The sequence below is a fragment of the Orbicella faveolata genome, unplaced genomic scaffold, assembly GCF_042242905.1.
Source record: "Orbicella faveolata isolate gen_17 unplaced genomic scaffold, um_ofav_v1 contig_34, whole genome shotgun sequence".
In the NCBI taxonomy this organism is placed as follows: Eukaryota; Metazoa; Cnidaria; class Anthozoa; order Scleractinia; family Merulinidae; genus Orbicella; species Orbicella faveolata.
In genome coordinates, this window is record NW_028301563.1 from 20,365,001 (window position 1) to 20,372,500 (window position 7,500).

Here is a 7,500-nt window from a genome sequence, read left to right on the forward strand (position 1 = left end):
AGCCACGTCATCACTGAGCCAGTTGAGGGGCCAACCCCTTGGGTAAGCTGTTGTCATAGTCCCTAAGCCTTCTGGAGACATTAGGCTCTGTGTAGATATGAGAAGAGCTAACCAGGCCGTAGTAAGGGAGCGCCACCCCACACCCACAGTTGATGATGTTCTGTACCAACTCAATGGGAGAACGGTATTCAGCAAGCTCGATCTGAGATGGGGCTTTCATCAGATTGAATTAGAAGAACAGTCCAGAAAGATCACCACATTTATCACCCACAAGGGGTTGTTCAGGTAAAAACGCCTGATGTTTGGTATCAGTTCTGCACCAGAACTTTACCAACATACTATCCAACAAGTATTAGAGGGGTGTGAAGGTGCTTACAACATTCATGACGACATCATTATTCATGGTCATACTGTTAAAGAGCATGATGCCAGGTTAAGGAAGATCTTCGAACGTATTCAAGAAAAGGGGCTTACTTTGAACAGGGCAAGTGTGCGTTCAGCATGTCAAAACTGACTTTCAGGGGATATTTGTTGTCCAACCAAGGGATCGGGCCAACAGAGTCGCGTGTCGAAGCAGTCATTGACGCAAGAGAGCCTCAAAATGCAGAGGAGGTACGAAGTTTTCTGGGATTAGTGAACTTAAGTGCTAGGTTCATCCCCAATTTAGCGAGCATTGCTGAGCTACTTCACAGGCTAACAAGGAAGCAAACTCCCTTTGTGTGGGCACAGAGCAACAAAGTGCTTTTGATGCTCTGAAAGACAGCTTAGCAAACGCAGAAACCCTGGCATATTTCGACAGCAATGTAGAAGAAACCAAACTTATCACAGATGCTAGCCCTGTGGGTTTAGGAGCGGTCCTTACACAAGTTCGAGGAGGATGCGAACGAGTAGTCACATACGCTAGCCGCAGTCTAACAGATGTTGAGCGTAGGTACTCTCAGACAGAGAGAGAGGCACTCGGACTTGTCTGGGGTTGCGAGAGATTTCACGTGTACCTGTATGGAGTGGAATTTACCCTGCTGACTGACCACAAGCCCCTCGAGGTTATCTACTCTACTAATTCCCGCAATTCAGCAAGGATAGAACGTTGGGTCCTGATACTGCAGCCATACAGGTTCAAGGTGCGGTATATACCTGGTAAACAAAACATTGCTGACCCACTTTTACGTCTTGGAAAAGGAAAAGGGGGTATGCATGAATGACGATGTAGAAGAGTTTATCCGGTTTGTGGCGGAAACGTCGACACCAGCTGCTATGTCTGTGCAGGAGGTTGAAGAAGAGTCACGGCTCGACCCAGAAATTTCACAGTTAAGAGAATGCATCACAACAGGAGAATGGAACATTGCCCCACCACAGTATAAAGCCGTAAGAAGTGAACTTTCCATTCTAGGCAAGCTAGTCCTAAGAGGAACTAGACTGCTTATCCCAGCAAAATTACGCGACAGAGTGGTAGATCTGGCATACGAAGGACATCAGGGGTTGACAAAGACAAAACAGAGACTCCGCAGCAAGGTCTAGTGGACTGGAATTGATAGACAAGTTGAAGCAAAATGCAAGACCAGCCATGGCTGCCAGTTGGTTGGTTTGCCCACACCACCGGAACCCTTGAAACATACTTAGTTCCCCAGTCAGCCCTGGCAAGACCTAGCAGCAGATTTGATGGGGCCCCTACCTTCCGGAGAGTATGTATTCGTCGTCGTAGACTACTATAGTCGTTACTTTGAAGTAGACATCCTCAAGTCTGTAACATCTGCCACCATTATAGGAAGCCTGGAGAGAATAGTTTGTACGCACGATCTCCCGCAGTCGCTAAAAACAGATAATGGACCACAATTCACGTCCGAGGAATTTGGAACATTTTGAAAACAAACGGCATACAGCATAGAACTTCCACGCCCTTGTGGCCCCAAGCAAACTGGGCGGTAGAACGCCAAAACAGAAGTCTACTCAAAACCTTGAAGAATGCCCAAGCAGAAAAGAAGGACTTAAAGGTAGAAATGAGGAAGTTCCTAACAGCCTACAGGACCACACCTCATAGCAGCACTGGAGTCTCTCCAGCCAAATTGTTGTTTAACAGAGAGATACAGTCAAAGATCCCTGAGCTGACAAAGTGTGAATACATTGACAGTGAAGCACGATACCGAGACGCAGAAATGAAACAGAGGAGAACCGACTATGAACGAAGGGGAGCGCAGGAGAACAGACTAGCTTCTAGCGACCAAGTGCTGGTGAAACAAAGGAAGGAAAATAAGTTGTCAACCACTTTCGAGGATGCACCTTACAAGGTCACCAATAAATATGGCAACGAAGTCACAATTACATCACCTGAAGGAGTTAACTACAAGAGAAATGTAACTGAGGTGAAGAAGTACCTGAAGGCAAGCGATGGACTAGACCAACAAAGCACAGGAGACAGTGTCACAGGTGGAACTGCCGAGTCAGAGGTTCCAGCATTACCCCTGAGGCCAACTAGAGAAAGGAGGACACCAGAGTATTTAAATGATTATGAACTCTACTGACATTAAGGAGAACACTTGGAGTTACTTTATTTCGATTATTAACTCTATTGGACTTCATGCACTCTATCGATGTTAGGAGTGGAACACTTTGAGTTACTTAGTATGCTTATGAATTCTGTTGAAACTTGAACAGCAAGAAACGGGACACTGAACAGTGAACTTGTTGAGAGTTTTCCAGGTCGAAACGTTCAAACAGAGTTATTCCAGTCATGTTGAAATTTGTTAACCAGTTAATTAGTACTTTAATCCAAGGAAAAGAGGGCTTGTAGTGTCTGCTGGGCTGCCTGTGGCTGCCTGTAACAAGTATTATGGGATAGGTCTTGTTGTTATGAAACACGTGTGCGTGAAAACGGAAAAGCAAGGTTATACTGTCTTCAATGCGGCTTGAATGCGAACAAAAGAGTATTACAATCGCGTTTCACTCATACTACACGGCAGATTTGTCAGAAATTTGAGGTTCTACTGAGCTATGCTTGTTTTGTTGTGAACAATGCTTACTAAGTCGATTGTGTCAGAGACAGCTATTGAGACAACTGCGAGGTCACAACCTTCGCAAACTAGAAATAATAATTGTCAGTAAATTCAGTTGTCACGATACTGATATTTTTGCACATATTTAAGTATAGACCAGTTACATTTTTTCCTTTCAAAATATTGCCTCTAGCTTGTATGTACGTCATCTATAAGACCTACTACTTGGTCGTTACAGGGTGAATTATGAGATGTTCTGATGTCTGGATGCAAATCTATTTTAAACTACAAAGGCCGCGCATTTAATTTAAACAATCGGCTTCTTTTCTCTGTCAAGTAACGCACGATTCCCTCCGGCAATCCTTGGTGTTTTATCTCATCCGGCTTTTCTGGGGAAGTTGCATGGAAGTGAGGCATGACGCGCGCGAGGACTTTCAATTTACCCAAAACCAGTGCCTGAAGCTCCACGTTGTTAAACCTTTAGAACGGTTTGGCTTACGTTTCGGGAACGTGGTATGCAAAAATTACGAAAGGAAACTTCGAATGAAATTTGGCGTGTTCCATTTTCACATAATGTACTCGAAACACCTGCAAACGCCAGAATGATCTCAGTAGGCGGATATCAGGGCTGAAAAAATGCCAGAATGCAGGGGAAGCTTGAAGGTAAATAACGTCCATTGGAGACAAATAGTAAATCAATCTAGTACCCAGAACCCACCCGTTTCGCGCAGTGGTGAAAATTTTGATTCCGGTTTGATTCTGCGAAAGACTATAAGTTCAATAATGGTTTCATTAATACATACGTAAAGAGAGTAATTGCTGTCATTAATGACCTGTGGGAACGAGATTGATTGTTCACACCATTTCCTCTTGGATACACCAGTTGATAACCTGACATTACCATTCCAGACATTCCGTCTATTTTGAAAACTTAACGGTCGGGCAGATTAAAACTCAAAGGTATTCGTGAATGGTAACCCGCGTGCACTTAAGCAATTTTTTCTGCTAACGGTACACTCCGTCCTCTTGCAGCCTCAGAAAGAACCACAATTACCTCTTGAAAATTTGCCAATCTTTTCTCATCACTCTAACTGAACGAAAAAGGCCTTGATCGATAAACACGTCTTACTAACCGAGTTCGAGGGCCGTACTGTAAATTAAAATTAAAAGCACTCCGATGACCGGCAGTGTGACTTAAAAATAGAACATTGTGATCGGTGTTTCTAAGAGGAATCCAGTGGTGCATCCAAACTTTCACCAATACAGTGTATTTCAGTCCACAGATAAGCTTAGTGAAGATATTTCAGTGCTCATACAATGCTGATACAGTTCTGTGACAATGCTCATTCCATTCACTTCAACAGCGGCAAAGTGCAGCCTAAACTGCGCTACTTATACGTAAATTTTATATAGACCCACACGGGACTTGCTTGTCGATCTTAACTGTTGACATATTTCTTCTTTTAGTCTGGACTGATTCAGCCAGACGTTAAGTGCGTCGGATGATAAAACACCTTAAAATAAGACAGTCTAGAGTTAAATTTAAACTCAAGGTGTATTAAGAAATTAAACCCTCCGCACAAAGTACAGCCTAAGACAATGTTAATTAGGGGGGTTACAGGTTAATGGTCTTGTTTTGGAATCCTTCACGGTTGCGTTGTCGAGAGAAGACAGGACTCAATCGACATTCGAATACTTAATGTTTTAAGTCTCATAATCATAGAAATTACAATTTCCTCGATTGCGATTGGTTTAAAAAACTTCTATTTTCCACTAATTCATTTGCCAAGTTGTTATGGTGCAGTTTGTTATTGGACAGTTTGTTGTCGGACAGTTCAATAAGCCAATTACATTCAAAGTTGTAGTTTAAATCAACCAATTAAATTCAAAGTTGTAGTTACGTGCGTGCGCGCGCGCGCGCGCTTGCTTTTGTGTTTTTGGCGCTTAATTGCCGGTAGGAAGCACGGTGGCCTCAGGGAAGGTACGATTTTTATTGGTGGGGGGTGGGCCGGGGCTTCGGAGGGGAGGGTCGTTAGTAAACTTTTTACAAATTGGGGAGGGTCAAACCTGTTTTATTCGCAACCGGGGGAGGGTCAAAGTTTTTTTTCTTTTTTGGCAAGGAAAAAATTACTCCATGTCCCTTAGTTGACTCTTATTTGTTAACAAACACGCGAAGTGTATAGAAACCTAAAACTTGAATATACAAGCAAAGCTACCAGTCAAGATTAATCTAAATTATTTACAGGTGTCGAAATATTATATCAAAAAACTATCTTGTCCCAGCTAACATAATTGTCTCTCTCGACCTGTGCCCGCTTTCGTCCATATTTTGACGGCGGTAATGTTTCCGCGCGGATAGCTCATCCACCCTCACGGATGATAGCTTATCGGAGTTGTACAGTCCAACCCAGTCAATGTCATTGTACTCCCGGTTCAGCCGTTCTATTCTCTCCCTTTCAGTCTCCTCTTTCTTCTTCTCCTCACGCATTTTTATCTGGGCAAGGAGCTCAACATACTCTGCCACAAGCTTTTCGGGGACAATGTATTTATCTGAAAACTTTCTAATAGTCGCACTGTCCCCACTGATTAGTTCACTTTCCTCAAACAATCGCTTAATCTGAGCAAGTTGCTCCATCTGACCTCATGAAACCCTCGCATTCACCACAAGCGCATTTCCCTCTTTCTATTCCTCGCACATCCTTACCCATTTTCAAGTTTTCACCATGCAATCACACGCTACGCAATTAACTGCTTTGTGCGCAGACGCGGTTATGTGACTAACACTTCCGGTTAGTTATTTTCACTTCCGGTTATTTTTGTCTTGGAGGAAGTGAGGGGACGGTCAGATGTTTTTGTGTAGGTATTTGTGAAGGGTCATGCATTAATCCATTCTGGAAAGTGGGAGGGCCACGACTTTTTTCGCAAAAAATTCCTAAAATACCCCGACCCACCCCCCCTCCCCCCCCAATAAAAAACGTACCTTCCCTTAGAATGTTTACATCGCCTTTGCAGGTATTTTAATGCAAATTTTCCCATTCTTTCATTAATTGGCTATTCTTCTTTTCTCGGAAATTGTAATTTTCATGATTAATTGGTAATAAGACTTCGTGTCGTCCAATTCGGTCTGTAATCATACTCGTGATGAACAAATCGGACTCCCGCTGCGCGGTCGTCCGATTTTGTTATTACTCTTATGATAACAGACCGAATTGGACTCCACTCAGTCCTATCACCATTACAAATACAAATTAGGAGGTAAAGTCAGTGTTACAACATAATCTTCAAACAAAGTGAAAACTTAGTATATGATACAAAGAATTACGATTGGTTTTAGTTTTACTTGTGATTGAATGCCTAACTTGGATGGTGCGAACGTTTTAGAGCCAATTCAAGCCGCGTGTGATGCAAAACCAAAGTAAATTTGACACTCACGAGAAAACTGTTCTGCTCCCAGTAACAACATTAATCACGCCTTTCTTTAATAATCATAAAACCCTATGATACCAAAGCTGGATCAAAGCACTTAAATTGACAGCTAAATCATTACTATAATTGTCATATTATTGTGTTATCCTGATCCTGTTGCCAGCATTGATCCTCTCAAGTCTGCCAAAGTCTCATAAAGTGACTTGCCTAATGTATGCTAATAAATCTTTCAAGGGTCTTAGGAACTGTCCCAACGTAAGATAATCCAGACTTTCTTACAGCTCTGGCAGCAATGCATTTCAACCTCAGTCTGCTCTTCACAGAAAGGATCTTGCGTGCTTCATCAGTTCTAGTGATATCCATAGCTGTTTTGCCTTCAGTGTTGACCAGGTCTTCGTGGATTCCTCCATCCAACAATATCTCCAACACATCCCTTAACAGCTGAAGATTTTCGGTACAGGGCCTAAAAGTCACAGCTAAATGGAGAGGACTGTTTCCTTTGGTGTTAGTGGCGTTCACATTACAGCCTGCATGCATAATAAGCTTTATGGTCTTAACACAAGGAAGCTTGCATACAAGGCGCACGTTTTTCTCTTTAATTTCGGTTTCATACCAAGTAGCCAAGTGTAAAAGTGTATTTCCATTACGAGTGCGAGGGTTTAAACGAAGAAATCTTTGCAGAAAGTCAAAAGTGCCTGTGGTCTCCTTACGTTCTGGAACTTGGACTTTGGTGTATATCATTAACAGATACAGAGCACAGTAAATCAATTTTTCTAGTTCCTCTTTAATCAAATTGGCTTCATGTTCCTCCAGTTTCGTTGTACTGGACATCAACTTTTTTGTTTGTTTTGCATATTCTATAACCAGTTTTTCAAACATTCCCTCTACACACTCTGATCTCAAAAGCGCTTTCTTGCGCACCATTTCGCCAAATAAGTCTGCCATCATTTCTAACTCTTCTGTGACTGACACATTACAACGTTGGTCTATCTCCATTGCATGTTCCCACAAACCAATGCATAGTTTGTAGTTCTCTGAGTCAGCAGAAACCGCACCGCGGTATCTGATTGGATCGCAAAGTTCT

At 42.6% G+C, this 7,500-nt stretch overlaps 1 pseudogene; it reads right to left on the minus strand.

The window, feature by feature from the left end:
* Positions 1–6,181: 6,181 nt before the first annotated feature.
* The window catches only part of LOC149105218 (protein fem-1 homolog B pseudogene), a 2,467-nt pseudogene continuing 1,148 nt past the window's right edge, over positions 6,182–7,500 (minus strand).